Source organism: Typopeltis vanoorti, chromosome 1 (genome assembly GCF_054136105.1).
Source record: "Typopeltis vanoorti isolate ZY-2024b chromosome 1, IOZ_Tvanoo_1.0, whole genome shotgun sequence".
Taxonomy (NCBI): Eukaryota; Metazoa; Arthropoda; class Arachnida; order Uropygi; family Thelyphonidae; genus Typopeltis; species Typopeltis vanoorti.
Genome location: NC_143549.1, coordinates 48702024 through 48723712, shown reverse-complemented (window position 1 = coordinate 48723712; position 21689 = coordinate 48702024).

Here is a 21689-nt window from a genome sequence, read left to right as displayed (position 1 = left end):
AGGAAGAAGTTGATAATTAATGAGTCTCCATCATTGTGCTCTAAAAATATAAAGTTACTTCAACAGGAATCTGGGGAGAGCGATTGCAAGAGCTCTGTTAGGTTTGATTACTCATTGCATGGGAACAAAATCTGTACACATTATTATGCTAAAGGATGTCTGGGTCTTGAATTTGTCGTGTTGAAGATTTTGGATTGCCACTGCCGCTTCCATATTCGGTTGAATTTAGGTGACACCACATCTCTTCACTTGCCGCTGTTGGATTCACATCATAATAGTTCATAAAACTGCTAGAATGCGGCAAGAATAGCTTCACAAGATGTTCTTCCGATTGGCAGTGAGTATAGGCAACACACCACCTGATTTTAACTTATTATTGTTATTATTATTGATACACAGTACCAGAAATTCCCGGGACTCATTACTGGAATCCAATGGCTAACTAACTAACTAACTCCATATCACAAACCAGGTAGAGTTTCTGGGAGTAAAACTGTATTCCTTCCACATAAGACTAATTAACTGTCCTTCAAGATTCCTTGCCTATACTAGAGGTAGTGATGGGCAGTAGATGGTGTTATTGTAGATGATGCAGTTGGCGGATTGAGTGGTGGAGACAGAGAGTTGTGGACTAGGTGCTCTCTCTCTCTCTCTCTCTCTCTCTCTCTCTCTCTCTCTCTCTCTCTCTCTCTCGAACACCTACTCCACAATAATAATAAAAAAAAACGTCTTGAAGGCTTTTAACAGCTTCTATAGAAACTGGACTTTTTCATTATCATTCACTGAAACGTTGAAATGAACGAAATGATCTTTCACTGATTTTTACTATAATCATAACAGCAAAATGCAAAGCCGAATGTTCGTTGAGACCATGAAGTCCGACCTACAGAAGTGATTTCTGTTAAACCACCACTTTTGTTAAAAGGATTCATAAATTTGTTTAACACAATGCTGTAATAACATTTATCATAACGCTACCTTATTATTATATTTAATATATTGTTCGTATACTACTCGTGACTTAGTTCACGAGGACAGGCACGTTTCCAGGAAGAAAAAAAAAAGAGCCATATTAGCATCATATTCTTGGCATTGCATAATGTAATAATTACATTCACTTATATGTATTAAGCACGTATATAATTGGCACACAAAATAACGCATTATTATTAATAACTTGCAATAATAATATTCGGCTCTAGGATGACACGCTAGAATTTATTAAGGGATATAAAATTACAACTCATGCATGCATTGATCTCATTTCTACACAAGCAATTATGCCAAGAGAATGCTCGCCATCTATCCACGTCATCAAGTGCTGTTAACCTAGCTATGTATGCAAGTGGAGTTACAATATACCTGCCACGCGGTGATGAGAGAGAACTAGTAGTTAATAACGTATTCTGGAATAACAGCATTACAATAAGCTATAACCCCCCCCCCCCTGTATTAATTATTCTACTAATGCATGAATACTCCATTGGATATTCTGTCGTGACTACTGAATACTATGAATCAGTGAATGTAATCATTATTGTATGTCACAGTGTCGTAAATATCGTTTAGTGTCTGTTTAAAGGCGTTTAGCATTTAACAAAAGAAGATTAAAATATGAAAAGGAAGATTAATGTACGTATTCATGTAATTACGATGTTTGACACATTTCTGAGAAGAATAAATTTAATGTTTCAAATATGTCATCAGTCATTTTTAAGACAATTATTTGAGAAAGTCTGTAATTCTTGTTTACACCTAAGTTCCATATCATGCACAACAAAAAATATTTATATACTCATGAGTCAAAATACGACTCTATACGTAGTAGTAGTAGTGTGCTGGACCTCCTTAGGCCAGGTTAACCGTTTGCACCCTCCTTGGCGTTTACTGAACTCCAATTGACGACGTGAGGTATTCTGAACCAACTAGACAGAATAACATCCTGAAGGTCAGCGACCGAATGAGGCACTGCGTCGAATGGTAGATGCTGAGTCTATATGATCTCATAAACGTTCGATAGGATTTTGTTAGGCAACCAGGAAAGTATATGAAATGCTTGGATATTCTCCTAGAACCATGCTTGTACAATGCGAGTCTTTTGCCAATAGGCATTTTCTTGCTGGAATAGTCCAGTTCCATGGAGCCGCATTGTTACTAAGCAGGACAATATCTAGGCCAAACAATCTCCAAATAGGAATTAGCGGTCAACGTGTTCAATGAAGATGAGAAGTCTTGTCTATAAAAACAATTCTCATACCAGGATTATACCATCACCACCTTTTTCCGGTCAATCCACAGTCTGGTTGGCAAGTAGAGTGATCGTAAGGTTTCGGCTCATGAGTGCATTTTTGTACATGGACCCCAAGCGGTAGAAGGAATAGAAGCTGTTGTAATGATCTAATATGAAAAAATAATTTGTTTATGACAATAAAACTCAAAAACCGTAACATTGTTGACAAAAGAACAGTTTTTGAAAAAATTCCACTGACGGTTTTAAGTCGCAAAAGAAATAACTTTACTACCGAGGTGTAACCTCTGAACTTCCACTGAGAAAAAAAAATACCCTCGCAGGTAGTACACTCTTTCTTATCGAATGACCTTATAATCATCGTTTATATGCTTTCTGCAGATGAGTATGAGGGCTGAAATTCTGCACGCACGAGAGGTTGCTTAACCTTTTTTTTCAAATAGCGCTCATCTTCAGTCTTAATTTAAAATCTCTTTCCCTTTAGTAATGTATAATTTATAATGAATAGCTTCATAACCAGCTAAATCCATCAAAATATTTTTTCCATTAAAATTTGACTGTGTTATTTGCAGATAATTTATCAATAAATCACATGCGGAGGTCATTCCTCATTACCACTTACTGAATTTATGAAACGAAACAATCACAGGCATTGTTCGTTTTTGAATTTATTTACATTTAACCCCTGAGACTACAGTGACTTCCTCTTCCTTATCATGGAAAATCTAAGCGATTATTCTGTTTTTCAGAGCAATAAATCCGTAAAACAAAATAAAATCTAAAAACGTGTCTTTGATCCTCTGATAACTAATGTTGAACTACAACATATGCTTAGTGACATAGGATTAAATGTGTAATAAAAATACAAATGAGTCATAATCAATAGCGATACGACTGCAGAGTTAGAATGATGACAGAGAACTTTCTTTCATGCAGGAAGCAGATACAGCCAAAGGAATTTCTGTATTACCAATATAATTCAAAGAACTTTCTGTGGAAAATGAACCAATAGCTATTAAATAAATACAATAAAAAAGGCAATGCATGAAATCGAATAAACATAATAAATAAATAAAAAATCGATATAATGATGAACTAAAATATACTTAAATACAGAATATAAAGGAAAGATGTATACGTATTATACATCTTTCCTTTATATTCTTTTATAAGATGTCTTTTATAAGATTTCCTTTATAAGATGTATACGTAGGAAAGATGACAGAAATTTGGAATAAATTTCAAGAAAACCGATAAGAGGATTTTGAAATGAAAATGTTTTCTCTGTCGCGTGGATCTTTATCACGAACACCCCCTGTCCATCTCGTACTATAGATATTCATTTGGATGATACGATGACTACGATACTTCAATGAGAGATAAATAAAAGGAGAAAAAAGGAAAACAAAAATAAGAAGAAAAACAGAAAGGGCATTTCGCGGTGTGTGTCTTATTTTATGTAATATTTAGGAGGAAAATACGAAACGTTTGGCGTTGACAGTTTTGTGAGGAACATGATCGAATCATTACGGACGATATTTATTCCTCTTTACAACCTCTCCCAACTCGTTCTCCTTACTTTAATTTTCCATGTCCTTTTTCACGTTTTAAGCATTCATAACAACCATATTATTGGTATACTTATTTATAATAAGAATTAGTGAACAGTCCAAAAGGCATCCACCGTCAAACAAAAACATGGATACCACTTTTAACCCCATAAATTGTATCCTGAGTACATGAAACAAATTGGTCCAAGTAAGTTATTCTGTGAATTCTAATCTGTTTTTTTTTTTATGGTTTTGGATCAAACTCCGTGTCGTTTTGAATGAAATCAAATAGATTTTGATTCCAAAGGCTTCATTCTCCATTTTTTGAATCATTCAATCTTCCTTAACGGGAGATAAGATCTATAACTCTTGAAAGCATACCTCAACGTTGTTGTTGATGTGTTAGTGTTGCTTAGAATTATATCCAAAGCAATTAAGACTATGAGGCTAGTGCATTACTGCTGTTAACTGCATGTGTTCTTGTGGCTAATTTGCCTGTATCGGAATGAAACACGGCATGGGATTTGTCCAATACTTTATGTAGTTAGATGTCATCAGTCGGTGTGGGAATACTATTATCAGTTTACTGAAGCTTAAAGTGATGTAAAAATCTTTGGTCACCAGAGAAAAGTTTTTTTATTAGATCTTTAGTTCACTCGTGAACGAAACTGTGCAATAAGTTTTTAAAAAATTCCATATAAGAATCCCATTTATGATGGACTTCACATAACATCTAAAATTGAAAACAACATGGGACTGTGGTTATTCTATTTTACAGACATCTTTTCTCGGTGGAACGAATGGAGTAGACGCGCGTTTCATTCTTCAGGTGCCTAACAGATTCTTGTGGAGGTTGGCAATTGGGAACCATTATTAAAATTGTTGAACGAATTCACTTTACTTAGCCATTTTTTTCTGCTTCTTTTACCAGAGTTGGTTAGCATTTATGATATGCAGTTCATTGTTTTTATATAATTATTGCTATGGCTAGCAGTACTATGAGTAAGGAATTACAGTCGCTAAGTCACATTGCCGGTCCAACCATTTAAAGCTCTTTTAAATTCCTAAATCCTTAAACTAAAAATCTAATTCTCTAACTCATGGTTAAAACACATGGACTCTGTGCCAACGATGAATCGTAGAGTGCATAAAAATCTTCCGAGAGAGAGAGAGAGAGATAGAGAGAAATGTTGACTCGTGCATATTTGATTGCATCTCCGCAGTTATTAGAAGAGGATCTCGATCGCGAACAGCTCGATACACCTCGTAATATAGATGTTCAGGTAGATCATACGATGTCAACAACAGTACGATGAAGGATAATAAAATCACCAATAGTTCCTTATCATTGTGATTCCTTGTAATGGCAGATTATAATGCTAGAAGTAATACTTATCGTATGGATAAATTGTAAGTATAGAAATATATCTAAATTGAAAATATGTTCAAGTGGTTCTGTAGTAGTCAAAGGTCAGACTTCGTTCCACTATCAAGGAATTTAATATATTGCAATAAGCAAACAAAAAAGGCTTCCATGGCTTCAGACTTGTATGCACTGTTGTCCCCTGCAACGATGAATTCCGTGGATTCATGCTACCGTCGCCATACGCTGGTCAAAATCGATCAACTATTAGAATTCGTCAGACCAAACACTTTTTTGTGTATTGGAGTGTCTACTGTCGATGTTCCTGCCTTTCATTTTTTTTTTGCTTCATTCAGTTCCTGGAGCAAAGTTCAATGCTGTCACCTGCCACTGTATCGCTTCCATGACAACATTCGATGTTGAATTCTTTGATTCACCATTGTTGTTACTGAGCTGTTATTTGACCGGTAGTGGTATTTCGGGGGGAGGGGGGGATAATTTATTTACTGGGAATTATTCCATGGTAAAGATATGCGCAATACATCTCTAATACAGAGACTTTGCCTCTTATTTACCAAGACCGTACTGCGTAGCGAAGAGTCACATCCTTCCAGAGGTGCCCCCGTTTTCACAGAACAGCGCGGATCTAGACTTGAAGGGCGAAAAATATTCCAGAAGAAGACAAAGGCAAACCACCTGTATACCTTGCCAGGAACATTCTATGAACATGCCAAAAATGAAAAAGTACGATATGGTGCTGGATGATAAGACCCCCAGGCCTGAAGGCATCCAACATACCATGCAACTGGGGAAGAACAGAGGGTTCCACAAGTAGAACTAGTTTTTATGACGTGTCCAAGTCAAACCCGGAAGGAAGCTTGGTTGGAAAAGGGAGGCTTCCTGTTTCACAAGAGACCACAGGATTGGAACTTGGAATGTTAGAAGTATGAACCAAGGTAAGCTGGAAATAATAAAGATGGAAATGGAGCGCAAGAAGCTGGATATATTGGAAATAAGTGAACTTAGATGGACAGGCATTGGCCATTTTCAGTCATGGGACTATATGGTGGACATGAAACAAGTCGTAAAAATGGAATATATTTCTTACTCAGGAAAAAGATGGCTACGTATTTATTAGATTATAATCCAGTGAGTAACAGAGTCATTTCTCATTAAAACAGAAGCAAAGAAGAATATTCCAACAGTTTGTAAGAAGAAACAGAAGCTTAAATGGCTGTCAGAAGATGCCATCAAAACTGCTCAGGAAAGGAGGAAAATGAAGGCCACAGGAAATTTACAGGAAGTGCGGCATTTGAACCCAGAATTTCAACGATAAGCCAGAAGAGACAAGGAAAAATACTTTAACCAGGAATTCCAACAAATAGAAGACCAAAACAAGAAATGAAAAACAAGAGATCTCGTCAAAAAGATCAGAGAACTAACAGGGAAGTTTAGTGCCAAGGAGATAGTATTGAAAAGTAAACACAAAGGATATTTTACAAACGCTGCAGACATCAAAGAAAGATGGAAAGAGTATACAGAAGCCCTTTACAGAAAGGACTCCAAAATTACTGAGAAATTTGAAGAGCAGGATTATACACAGGAGCCAGTACCACTGGAGAGTGAAGTGAGGTGAATACTGCAACAGCTATCCTATAAGAAAGCGCCAGGATGAGATGGAATACCTACTGAGTTGCTCAAAGCCCTGGGAGGAGAGGCAGTTAAAATTTTAACAGCTCTATGTCACCGATTTTGGATCACAACTACATGGCCTAGGAAATGGAAAAAATGAGTTTATATACCTTTATTGAAGAAAGAAGATGCAAGAAGGTGCGAAGTTTACAGGACTATAGCACTGATTTCTCATGCAAGTAAAGTCTTACTTAAGACCGTTTAGAAAAGACTGGAACCATTCATGAAGAGAGAAATGAGATGAACAGGCAGGATTTCGAAAAGGCAGAGGAACAAGAGATTAAATCGCCAATGCGAGATGGATAATAGAAAGAGCACAGAAATATCAAAAGAATGTCTACCTTTGTTTCCTTGACTTAGCAAGTCATTTGACTCTGTATATCATATGAAACTGTGGAATGTGTTAAGAACCATAGGAGTCCCAGAGCATTTCATTATCGTTCTGAGGAATCGTTATTATGAACAAGAAGCTACTGTCAGAACAGATCTTGGAGAAATTGAGTATTTTACTATAGGTAAAGGGGTGCGACAAGGATGTCTTTTATCTCCGTATCTGTCTAACGTGTACAGCGAATACATTTTAAAAATGGCAGGACTGGAGGAGTCTTCAGTTGGAATTAAAATTGGTGGAAAAAATATTAATAATTTGAGGTATGCAGATGACACCACCTTTCTAGCAGAATACAAAGAAGATTTGAAGGAACTTATTATGAAAGTTAAATAAGAAAGTGCTAAATATGGTCTTAAACTTAATCTCAAAAAGACAAACGTTATGGCAACAACTTAATGATTTTGAAGTAGATGGAAAGAAAATGGAAGCAGTTAACAATTTTGTGCTCCTAGGATCTCGAATTTATAAAGATGGTTATTGTACTGAAGAAGTTAGAAGAAGATTATTACTCGGAAAGAAAGCAATGACAAATTGAAGCAAGATCTTTAAAGATAAAGATATTAGCCTCACAACAAAAATCAGAATCGTGAGAGCAATGGTATTCCCTGTGGTACTGTTTGGATGTGAAAGTTCGACCCTAAGAAAGAGTGAAAGAAGAAGATATATGCACTTGAATTATGGGTTTGGAGACGCTTACTAAGAATGCCATGGACTGCAAAGCAAAGCAATCAATCAGTGATAGACAGAATAAAGTCAGATTGCTCCCTCGAAGCTATGATCATCAAGCAAAAATTGTCATACTTCGGACATATTATGCGAGCAAATGACAATCTGGAGAAGATGATGATGCTTGCTAAAGTTGATGGAAGCAGGAGAAGAGGAAGACCAAGAATTAGATGGGTGGATGGAGTTAAAGAAGCAACTGGAGTGGGTTTGGAGGTTCTGAAAGACATGGTCAGGGACAGATCTGAATGGAGGATGTATGTTCATAGAATCACCAAGAGTCGAAAACGACTCGATAGAACATAACAACAACACGTGACATATCAGTCACAATTCTTGTAATTGTCTGTAGTCCTCTCCGATGAACAAGCCATCTTTGGTTTAGTATTGTTTCCTCCCAGATTTATTAGACTATTTTCTTTTTTCTTGCAGTGAGCGTATCTATCACGATAAGAAATTTCTTCTATATTTTTGATTGATTCAGTTGCCTCCTTTATGATTCTGTTTTGTGTAAATCTTTCAATTTGCTTATTCCATTTATTCTTCGTATCAATATATACCGCTTTGTTGATTTTATGTCTTTTTTAAAAACTAATTTCGTGAACTACTTTTCGTAAGATATTTACCAGAAATCCTTTCTTTTCTCATTTTTATTTGAGGCACAGTATTTGGTGTAAATTATATTCATATTTCATTATCAGTAAACAAATTTTCATTTTAACAAATCTTCATTTGAACTTATTAGATCAGGGATCGGCGGCAACCTTTTCAGTCTCGCGGCCCACATAACTTTTGCTTTTAATAATCGGGCCGCAAGCGTTTATTTAAGAGAAAATAGTGAGCGAAAAAATACTTAAGTTATCAATTTTTATTATGTCAATCTTAAAACACAGAAATATTTAAAGTACGAGATATGAAACAATGAAAATTAAACTCAATGAAAAATTATTATCACTTAAAAACAAAGTAATATAGTTTATGCATCAAATATGTGTGTCTCTCTTTGCTTAATGCGATTTATGTGACTGTTTACCCTTAGCCAAATTATCCACTTCATAACCTAAGGTGAAAGTTCGAATCGACGCATGCAAATGTTCGTCAGTCAGTCGAAAAGTAAATTTCTTTTTTTTCTAAACTCATGACAGAAAATGCTTGTGTATGTGCTTCCAAATGCGACTATCATTTTCTTTGCGAAAATGATTAAACCTTCACATTTTTTGTAAGCATTGATAAAAATGTTTGGATATTTTCTAACAAAAATGCGTTCTTTAATGTTTCATTGTGTTGTAATTCCAAAACTTCCATCTGCAGTTGGTTTGGTACGTCATCAACGTCGACATTAAAAGGGTTCAAAAATAATCGCATTTCGGTGCTATTTTTATGAAAAATCCACAAATCTTATTGAAAATTCCGTTTGTAAATCTTCAATAATGCCAACAAAAGTTTCCTTTGTGTTTGCCATCCAACTGTAGATGCAGATTTGCAAAATATATAATGATGAAGATTTTCTTCCATCATATGTTTCTTCAACAGACATAGTTTGCCCTTCAAAAGCTTTTATGTCAGAAAACAGTTCTGTTCTGCTATTCATTCACCTTAGCCCTACAGGTTCAAATTAAGTTCATTACGGTAGTTGTAATGTCTACCATAAATGCAAGAGACATAATTCATTTTTTATCAGATAGTTGTGGGAAGTATTTTCGTGTTCCGTCAAGAAAATATCAATTTCTTCACGTAAATTAAAAAATCATTTTAGCACATCACCTCTACTTAACCATCCAAAAGTTGAGTAGTAGATAACGTCCTCTTGAATGTCCATAACGTCTTTTCTTGATGATAAAATTTTACGGGCCACATGCCATGTAAGTATGGGTCAACCTTTTATGGGCGGCCAAAAATGCACGTTTGGACCGCATGCGGCCCGAGGGCCGCCACTTGCCGACCCCTATATTAGATCATTAAAACTGCTTTTGTTCTTTTTGGTCTTGGAGTCCATAAAACAGATTACATATAAAGTACAAAACATAATTTACTTTTTTTTTTACAATTTTATTTAGTACCTGCATCCTCATTTCCTACTTTTTACGAAAATAAAAGTAATATTATAATGTTTGAAATGGGAAATATTTGGTACTAGTGTTTATCAAAGTAAGTGGGATCTTCATTCCGTTTTAATTACGAGCAGGTAAACTAACTAACTCAAAGCAACGAGCTTTTGCAATGCGGGTGGTGCGTGTGTGTGTGCGTTGCTTAAAAGGTGCATTTTTTTTTTAACCGCAAGACACTTTTCTACAAGCCACATCGAGTGAAATAAAAGCATCAAAAATTGGTTATTGTTTGGAATTAAGCTGAAGCGTTTACGCCTATAGAAATGGTTAATTGAACAATATACGATAAATGTGTGTGTTCTGTGGCCGATTTTCAGTTTTGCGGGATTAAAAGCAGTTTCCAGGAGGGGAAAAATGCTATCGCCCCTGCATGTGACTGGCTTAATCACCTTCAATTGAAAAGTTCTTATAAAGATTCTTTATCTCCTAGATTCGAACCCATGATTTTTTCCAGCCTAAAGACATCACTGATAACGATTTAACTATGGAAACTTCAAAGGGGGAAGGCATAAACGAGCTTCATTTCGTGTTCTTTCTGTTGAAGAATATGAACAGAACACACGATTTCTTTCAATTAACATTTCCTATTAATATCTAATTCATTACATTACTTTCAATCTATTACATTATAGATTAATCTCTAACTCTGATGAATAGGAAATCATTGACTAGTGGGAAGAAAATTGTTGAAAGGGAAAACTAGTAACTGAAACAACTGTTTTGATAGTCCTGTACACATTTCTACAACATCAAGGAACGTCGAAAAGCGTCACAGTTTTCTTCTGTTCATCTGCGGAACAAAATTTAATAAAAAGAAAGAAAAAAATACTTTGCTCTTTTTTACTGACATATCCTCCTTATCTTCATTCTGAACATGACTATAATACGTTCGTTGCGTTTGTAATGTTAGCAAAAAACCTGCGAACCTCTGCTCGCTGATAGTCTAATATATATATATATATAGTAATATATATATATATTATATATATATATAATAATATATATAGGCCGAGGAACTGTGGAAAAAACTAACTGACTACAATGGCGAATATTTCCTGGTGATAATATACTTAATTACGTGTGCTGTGCGACGTTGTGTTCCCTCTGTTATTCTGATTATTATCCAAGACATATGACAAGAAATAACGAGGATGCTGTAATTGGTTTATGATTTACTCTTACAAAACGCGGATCTACTTTCCCCCTCCGAAAATCTGTAAATTAGGAACTAACCCGAAAATGACGTATCTGATAAATGTGGTGTTTCTTCGTGAGACACCAACTGTTTTCTTAGAAATACTAAACTAACACCGAAAGTACAAAACTTGCATGCAAGGTTTCGCCCTGAATAATTTTTCTGCTCGTTGTACCAGCTGTCTCCGGAGCGAGAAGGAATATAAAATATTGGCAGGTGGCAGGGTAGGCGTTTTTACTTTCCTTTTTTTTTATTTTTCATTTTCCTCATGATAAAGGATCCTCTAGTCATTTAACAGTTGTTATGCAATTTAGTAAAGAATTTTAGGAACACTTTTGTAGCCATCTCCACTTCGTTAAGGGCTTCTTGATTACTTAATGCGTTCCTTTTTCCCTCGAGACCTGATTATTTGAAAATTCCAAGGCTGATTATTATTCTTGATCTCGACTGATCTTATAAATGACAGTCAGCAGTTTTCAGAACACCAACCTCGATATTCTATTTGCGTAATCTATATTTTGCTTCCCTCTGAGGGATTCAGAATCCCTCTTGTTCTATCTTTACTTTCTTATCTCTTACTACAACTCACACACCATGTTTCTTCTCGGGAAATCTAGAGTGACGGTCCCTGGAGATCATAAAAATACCTCATCTCATTATTTATGTCGTACGCTATGAGTGACTGATAAGACGGCTAAATCTTATGGGAAATAATGCGAGTTCCCACAGTTATCGACATTCCGATGTTCCGTACATATTTCCGGAATCCAAACGGCTAGTTCCTTAATATTGCATTAAAAAATAACATCAAAATTATCGCCGAAATAATATTAAAAGATACGTTAAATCTGTTAAAATATAAACTACATGTTTATTTAAATCAAACTTTTTTCATGCATTAATGATTAAATTGGTGTAAACATTTCCACGGCACGTGCAATATTTTTTATTCGTGCAAACTGGTTTATTACATTGTGATCGCTTCATACGATGTTTTCTTTTTTAAAACAGTTAACAAAAATGGCATTTCATTCTTTTTATATCAGAGCGTCCTCTAGTTTTAACCATTCCGAATAAAACGTTTAAGCAGGAATTGTCTTTTACTTTATCGTCTGCACGCGAAACCTCGAGCTTCTGTGAGCGCGCGCCACGTGACTCGAATTGCATTTCTTTGTGTCCATTGCTGAGGTTTATAAATCAACAGTGACAGGCTTAGCTACTCTTGTGCCTAAGGTATTCAACATCCACTTTCCTCTTTTTAATAACTTTGCATAATTACTTGCTCAGTCTGAACACCAAGTTTTTGGAAATTCGTCGCACATGAACCCAGCTTACGTTGTTTGCAGTATCTCAGTAACACATAAATCAAACTTGACAGGTCACTGTAATGTAATTTTCTAATGCAATGTATCAGACGCAGTTTTTATAGGTGGACATTTTTATAACATATGTGGTTGTAAATATTCCATTCAATTTCCTTCACAGGCTTATCGCTAGCTGCTCTTTTAAGAGAAACGATTAACTCAAGATGGAAATTTTGTTAATATATTGGTGGCGCCATCTGTTATGAGAGAAAAGTAGGAAAATCGAATATTTCTCTTAGAAATAAATGTAATCAGCTAGCACCTCACTATTTGAGTAATAAAATGATGGCTTTTAATAATAAATGGGCGTATTTTCTAAAACTCGTTATGAATTAATTTATCATTTGTCTTGGTTTCCTTCTTACGATGATATTATATTAGCATAATTACAAGACATCATTACCATATGTTCGTCATTTAAATAACATTAGCACAACTCGATATAGAACATTTATATAAATAAAAACAGCAGTTAACTAACAGAGCCAATGGTTTGAAATGAGCTGCAATGGGCTATTTCTAGTATCAGAGTCCCTTATTGTTATAGTGCGATATTTATTTTGGTATTTGTACAGTTTATGAAAATTTCACTCCTGATATAAATATATACAAATACAATAAATAAATACACGTGGCTGATAAGCGCACCAAAAATAGTTCTGGTTTAAACTTCTAAATCTGTGTAATTTCACCATTTACAGTATATAAAAAGGAGCTGTGTCTACTTTTCCAATGAAGCCAGCATTTTTGAATCTTTAGTGTCTCTGGATTTCTAATAACATAAATGTAGTTTTAACTGTGTTCAATCACGTGAGCTTCATTATAAATCCATTTGTGACTCAGTTAATATCGATTACTCAATTAATATCATCGGCAGATCATAAAACTTTTGTCTATTTGTTGGTTAACATGATGCATATTATCGTTCTAAAAGTCACTAAGTATAATACATCATCGTGGTGAGTATAATCCTGTGTGTGCTGAATGGAGGAAGCATGTCGATAGTGTAAACTCGTGGTATGGTTACCCTAGGCATGATTCGTAGTTCAACATGCCCAGCTGAATGATAATATGCAAACACAAATGACGTATTACAGTCTATTTCTATCACATTGCCAAATATTCCAATGGATTTTGGATTTGACGCAAATGCAAGATAATAGATCGACTACACGGAGACCACTTTACGCCTTCAGACAGTTGCCTGTTTGGTAAGTGGGAAAGGTTTTGCCAACTCCGTATGAGACTGGTTAACTCACAATCAGTTAAAAAAAAAACCTGGTAACGGTTTTTTGAGACGTAGATGGAATTCGAACCCAGGCTGTTCCAATCAAAGGGCTTCGTCTATACCAAGCTCGGTATAGACGAAGGCTTGTCAAAAATTCGGAAAATGCCTAACTTGACTCTGCTGGCGTGTCCTCCTCCCCCCCCCCCGTCACCGAAGAAAAGAGAAACAATTCTTTACATATTCGTTTATTTACAAAATATATATGCATTCATGTGTGGTGTCATGCATTATATATGGCAGCGTCAAATAATTACAAAGAAATACGAGTAAAATAAACTCAGACATATTTAAAATAATGAAAATTCGGCCATTTACAATAGAGAAAACGATATGCACACTGATAATTGGTCTAAAAATAGTACACTAAAAATTGATTTACGGAAAAGTGGCCCTTCGCATTTCGTCCCCCACATTTCGCCTGCTGTAGATAATCAGTAGGTTACAAAAGTGTAAATATAGTCAACTCTCGATAACTCGAATTTTTATTGAAGTCCCTTTAGTGGAGATTCAAAGTTAACTCTCTCTCTCTCTCTCTCTCGATTATTCAAATTGAACTTCCGATAACTCTAACTTTTCCAAACAAATTTTCAAAATTACATTCGTATACAAATTCTCACGTAGCTTTTAAACTAATTTCTCCGCTTTTGTATGTCTTCAGGGTTCTCTTTCCATTGTGAAAGGATTAACAGTTCCAATTAATCTTTTCAAAATGGAAAGAATAGATGGTCGACCACGAAGGCGATAGTCATGTGGTTAGTGACGGACATGGGGGAGGGGGGGGGGCAGTGACCAATCTTATAGGAGTCTTTTCACACACGTCAAGTTGCTTCAAGAAGTTAAAAATCTACAACCGGGTCTCTAACCCTAGCGATTTATGACAGATTTCGAACAAAGTGCCATGCAAGCCTTCCAACAAGAATTTCCTGATATTGTAAATACCGGTTGTTTTTTTCATCTTTCCCAAAGCGTTTGGCGAAAGGTACAGAATGAAGGTTTAAAAGCCCGATACGAACAAGACCATGAATTTGCTCGTTGGATTCGAATGATTCCGGCATTGGCATTTATTCCTCCTGCTAACGTTATTCAAACATTTGAAGATTTAGTTGAAGCGGATGACTTCCCCATTGAAGCTATGGTGATTGCAAACTACTTTGAAGATACATATAGTGGAAGAAGACAACGGAGAGGCCGGAAATTATCCATTTTTGCCATCGAATTGTGGAATGTTTACACATGAACAGGAATGATCAGCAACGTACCAACAACGGCTTGGAGGGGTCGCACAGGGGATTTCCGGAAACTTGTGCTACTTTATTCCCAACTATTTACCGATTCATTGATTCTTTAAAGAAACAACAAGGGCTACATAATTCAGGCGATCAAAAGAAACAAGGAGTATGCTTCAATTTCTGCTAGAATCAAAACAATAGTCCAAGATTTTCAAAATCGTAATGGAATTGATTACCTTAGAGGCATTGCATACAACTTCGAGTTTCAAACAATAATAATGTGCATTTATTCTATTAAAACAAAATAAATTAGAATTATTTAAAAATTAGGTGTGTTATTTACATTTTTGTAGCTTACTCATTATCTACAGGGGGCGAAATGTGCTGGGGGCGAAATGTGGGAAGCGAAATGCGAGGGACCACTTTGCTTGATCCCCTGAAAATTACCCGATTTTTAATAGTAATTTTGAATTGAACTGAAAAAAAGTTCGATTCAAATTTTTTTTCAGTTCTAAGACTTAGTAACAAAAAATAACTCTTTTGTTACTGAGTCTTAATGGATAAATCTGAAATCGAAAGTGGGTGCTTTGTGCGCTTCAAGCCCAAGCAAAGCAGCATTAACTTCAAGAGTCTCGCAAGAGTATGTTGAGGGGAAAATTGTGAATAAAGCCATTGCTAGATTTTGAAGGGTGCTAAAAGTTTCCAGTATTCGTTTCCAAGCGTTCAAAAATTCTTGTTCGTAGTGACACTCTTCGTTCTGCAGGCGATTTCTTTCTGGATCCTCAAGTTGAGATGTCAGGTCGACAAACACTTCAGTCCAGATGCTGGCTTGGAACTCTGGATAGCAATGACGGCCAACCGATCGAATGAAGTGACGTCACTGGGTTCGTCAAGACAAATCGAAAAATATTTACAATTATTTAAGTCTCTTTTCAATCGATGTTGTACGTCGGAGACGTTGTCATCACTCTGTCTTTAATGGTATTTCTGGTGACATAAATCAGAAAATAATAGCATCTTCATTTTGCATATCTTGAAACAAAAAAGGTGCACATTTCTGAACAGTTTCTTCAATAACTTTTCCTTCACTGAGGGCCTTTCCATACTGCGCTATGGAGTGAGCAATGCTCAAACTTGACGACGTTAAATTCGTATGGATTCTTAAGAATTTAATGAAGTTATTTGATCGGCACTCTTTGCAGTGTAGAAACGTATTCCTTCCTTTTTTCCCCCTCACTTCCCCCCCCCCCAAATCCCTGTTTTGAAATGTCTTTTTACATTCCACGTTCTGCTTACTACTGTTTCATGACAGAATGGTTTGCAATTTCTGTCAATAGCACACCTTACGTCTCACTCCATGCATCTTGAAAGCGTCGACCACTTCCTTTTTCACTCAATCGAGATTTTTTAATTTCAACTTCCTCCATAATTCGGCCAGAATCTTAAAGAAATGAAAACTTCGTATTGCAAATTGCACAAGAAATGAGAAATTGTTGAACGGGCACAAAATAATTCCACGCACTTTTTTTTTTGTTCACACGAATCCAAAAGCTGAACCCTCAAAAATGGAGAATAGTTGTTGTCGGGTTTTGGTGGACGCTGGCGTGTCACCCAAAACGTAGTGGCGTGTCAACGTAGACATGCGTGTCTTGGGTTTGTCATCATTGGTCAGTACTAACTGAGCTACGAAGGCTTCTTCAGAGAAGTATTAAATAAGAAATTATGATTTGATAATCTCCGAAATCTTGTATATAAGAAGAAACATTAAACTGTAGTAATATCTTAATCAGTTATTGTAAGCAAACAAACTATATTAAAAAGTAAAAATGAATCGAATGTGCAAGAAGGGTACACTAAGTATCTTTGATTTTCCTAACCTTATAAAGTTTTTTTGGAAATGGAATGGTTAGCCTGCTAATTATATACATTGTGTGTGGAAATATGTCGCATTGTTCTCAAAGCCCAATTTCCAGGATGAAAAACCTGGGTTTCTGGAAGGAAACACCACGTCATCTCGGAATGAAGCTGGATTACTCACTTTCAGATCAAAAGTCCTTTTAAAGATCCTTCACGTCCAAGAAAGGCTTCGATTTCCAAACCAAAGGACATCATCGACGTCAAAGCGTGTTTAAAGTTAAACAAACTTCAGCTAAAGACATAACTATTCCCTCTGATTGGTGATTATGCAGCAATCATTTGGGAAGCGACTAAGTTTATGAACATTCCATTCAGAAAAGGTTACATGCTGAACTACAAAGCAGGAAATAACGACCAGCTGAGGAGTATACTCAGTTCAATGGAATGGGATCCGTTGCTGGATGGGAAGAATAACGACAGTGCATGGGAAGCATTTAAACAATACTTAAATGATGCGATATGTCCCGAGAGTTCGAAGAATAAATAGGGTACGAGTCAAATGGATGTGTAATCTTATTAAGCAAGAAATTCGTAAGAAAAGGACGGTGTGGAAGGAATACCGTTCGCATAAGGATGATACTAATTATGAAAAGTATAATAAGTAGGGAAAGTACGGAAAGCAGGACATGAAAATAAAATGGAAAGTTGAAGATAACACAAAAGAATTATATAGTTATACTGCAAGAAAGAAAATAATTTAAAGGAAAGAATGAATATGAAAGAATAACTCTCTTGAAGGTAGATGATGTGAAGTTTACAGATGTAGAAGAAGTTGTTCAACTATTGAGTGCCCATTTTGCTAAAAGCTATCCACGTGGTGTATGCAACATTGGGCTCAACGATACCCCTTCCCTGGATGAAGAAACGCAGGTGTATGATGAGGAGATACTAGAATGTTGCATAAGCTGAATGAGAATTCTGAAATAGGGAACTAATGGATATTAGCACGTGTGCTAAGAGAGTGTTCTGCTGAACTGGCCATTCCTTCGACCAGGCTGTTTAATATGAGTCTCAGAACAGGGACGATTCCACAGGAATGGAAGGAATGTATGGTAATTCCACTGCACCAAGATCGTGAAAATACCGATGTATCCAACTATCGACCAATGAGTATCCCAGGAGTAGTGGTGAAGATTTTGGAAAAATTGGTAAGGGTTATCATTCAGAAATGGGCTACATAAATTTGTTTTATGAGGTAGATTGGCTATATTATATTAATAATATAATGACTTGCTAATTATATTAGTCAGTAGTCCTTTGTATATTTCTTTATCCTTGTCTTTAAACGGACTTGATTAATGTAGATTTAATATTCGTAGCATTTCTTCGATTTCAAAAATTTTATTTATTACTTGGAACAAAATAGAATCATACTAATTGGATGGCATTGATTATTGGTTAATGTAGTCTGATGCCACTGATACCTAATGCTTGGTTGGAGCGTATTTGATTAATCCTAGAGGACCTCTGAAATAGCCAGCTGCTCATGGTGAAACAGTTAACAAATTAAACTTTTTTGTTGTTGTTGTTAGATTGGTGAAGCAAGAATATAACGGGGGAATATTCATATTCCCCATTATATTTGTAGAAGAAAATGTACGGATGAGCTATGAGCTCTGATCATGGCAGTAGGGTAACAGCAATAGCCGAGCCTCATCTAAAACTTCATTGGCTACAGCATCTCCATCCATTACCCTCCCTAAGTGCCCATTTTAGTCGACTCATACGACATGAAAGAGCTACATTGGTGCTTTTATTAAGTAAAGCCGACTCTAAAAATTAGGAAAATCTCTAGACCACTCCATAGTGGCCGAAAGACCGTCCAACTCAGCATTGGCTCCGCTCGGTGATGGGGCACCCCCCCACCACCGAGAAGAACCGCTCATATTCCAGGGAAAAGCATCCACCGACAAATCCTCTCACCGGGCCGGGCCGGAGAACAGCCTTCTCGGACACTCAAAATATATGCACTCCCAGGCAAACCTCCCGAAATCTAAGCCCCCCCCCCCCTCACCCGGAGCGAATTTCCGGAAGAAACCTGAGAGAGTAAAACTCTCAAAACTCTGCGTCCATTTAGTCGTGGGCTATTCTTATCCCTTGCACCACACGGAGTAACAAATGAAACAGTAATATCGAACTGTATTATATATTTAAATTAAATGAGTTTACGAAGGATGTGTAAATGGCTTTTAACAAATTATAAATCTTCCGAGATATTTATCTTAAAATAGATGTTCTGTCTGAATGTTCAAATTTAGAGACATTATTATTATTATTAAATTTGGTTTAGCAACCATACCTTCTCCTCGCTTTATATTCCACTAGATGGAATTCTGAAATTTCATAGTCGTTTAGCAGTTAGTTGTTATAATTTAGTGAATATCTATATCGTCACATAAGCTTGTAACGTAAGCCGGTATGTCTAGATGTTTCTGTTCACATAGAGAATGGATCGTCTCTCTCTCTCTCTCTCTCTCTCTCTCTCCCTCTCCTCGGTAATTATAATTACATTGCTTCTGTGTCGCTATACCGGGTCGAGAATATGACAACTGTTATATCTGAGTGTTATCAGATCTGATTGATGGTCTCTATTCATTACGGTGTGTCCTTATTGCGGTGGGATTGTTTTCCATTTCTTATTATATTCATTCATATCGTGAAAACATTTGTTTAGTATCTGCTTTTAATTCTTCTACTTTTCTTATACATTTTTGGATTTTGACAAATAGAAATTAATAGTTCTTTTCTTCTGTTGCTTATCCTGTCAGATTGAATAGGGAGGAATGCAAATTAATAATTCATAGGAAAGTTGGCAACTTGTCATGGGATGCGTTCTGATCCCTGATCACAGGGTTTTTTTTCCAATCCCTCAAGCTTTTATAAAGTTATCTCTGACGGATCTATTTGCGAACTAAACTACGATAAGAGCAAGTTGTAGTAAGTCTTTTTTTTTTTTGCGGGGGGGGGGGGGGAGTAGGCCGTCGATTCTTAGTTCTTTTCGACTTCATTATTATTATACTTAACATAGTCTCGTATTCGTTATTTTTTAAAAATAGTCCTTTTGCTTATTGGAAAGTTCAGCAAAAAACAATTAATTGGTATGTTATATTTTGGATCCGGATTTCAATGAAGAGAACCAGCCAGTGCTTATTATCTTGTTTGTCTGCTTGTTTAGCCATTGCTGCTGAAAAGCACACTGCCATTAGCCACGTTTAGCATTCGACTTACGTAGTCAGATAGATATGAATAGAGTGGAACAAGGAAAAATTACTTCTTTGGTATTTCCTACATGCTATATAGTTTCCTTCGTTATATAGATCCTTGCTATAATGTTTCTGGATTGTAGACCACACTTCTTTCTATAGAGTGATAACGATCCAACGTTGTGATTATAGCCTTTCGGCTGTTTACGGACAGCTATGTATACACGCCACCATCTAGGGAAATGACCATGAGCAAAAGGTGGTTTCCCGTTGTCGTACTACGATATCCTACTCGTATATCCTATGACTCTATCCTGTGTGTTCATTGGACCGGTTTGCCTCTTTGCGGGATGAAAAACCCCAGAGTTTCATTTTCCTCAGCCATAGCCACGCTCGAACTGGGCGTAGCTATGGCTGAGGAAAATCCTTAAGCTCCTCACGTCGTCGACGGGAATCAAACCTAGGACACTCCTTCCCCAGGCAGCTGGTTGCGAAGCGCATAGCCACTAAGCTAAACGCACGGACAACGATCTAACAGTGAAGTGCTAATTCATTTATACATTTCGGTGGGAAAGCATAATCCTACAAATGAAGAAAACATGGTCGATTTTAAATGTTTGCCTAGTTAGAGTGTTCCAATAATATAAATAAAACAAGAAATTCAAATATAAATTTACAAGGAAATGCTCAGGGAAATTTTAAGAGCCTTCTTGACCATTGATGCACGCGAACAATAGCATGAGTCATTTTCTGAGAACAGATATCACACTTAAAAAATAAAAAATAAATCAAATAATAATATCACCTCTTTCCTACACCTGCCACAAAGCACAGTTATTATTATTATTATTATTATTATTATTATTATTATTATTATTATTATTATTATTATTATTATTATTCTAAAACTACAAGACGAACGTTTAAATCAGCAACAACATAAAGAAGATCTTGTAAAAAACGGTCTTCTTGAAACTGCACCTACAGAAAACCTCAGAGACGTAGTTTTAAAATTAGGCCATGCAATTGAAATCCCCCCCGTACAGCTTAACGACATTCAGACCGTAGATTCCTAGGAAGAGCAAAAAGCAAGGCTTGCCACGACCTGCACCAGTCATAGTTCGTCTTACGAGCAAGTCCACAAGAGACAATCTCATAAAAGACAATACACCAATCTTCTTATCCGAATATTTAACACCATTCAACAAGAATCTGTTGTACCAAGCAAAAAAAGCAAAAACAGAAAAAAATTACCAATTTTTGTGAATCAGAGATGCCAAGATATTATTCTTGAGGAAGTCACAAACTTCAAAGCCGATACAAATCAAAAGCTGAGAAGACATAGAAAGACTGCCAGAGTGAAAAACAGAGTCTCCTAATTAGTTCAAAAAGAAGATTACAATAAAAATGAATGTGAA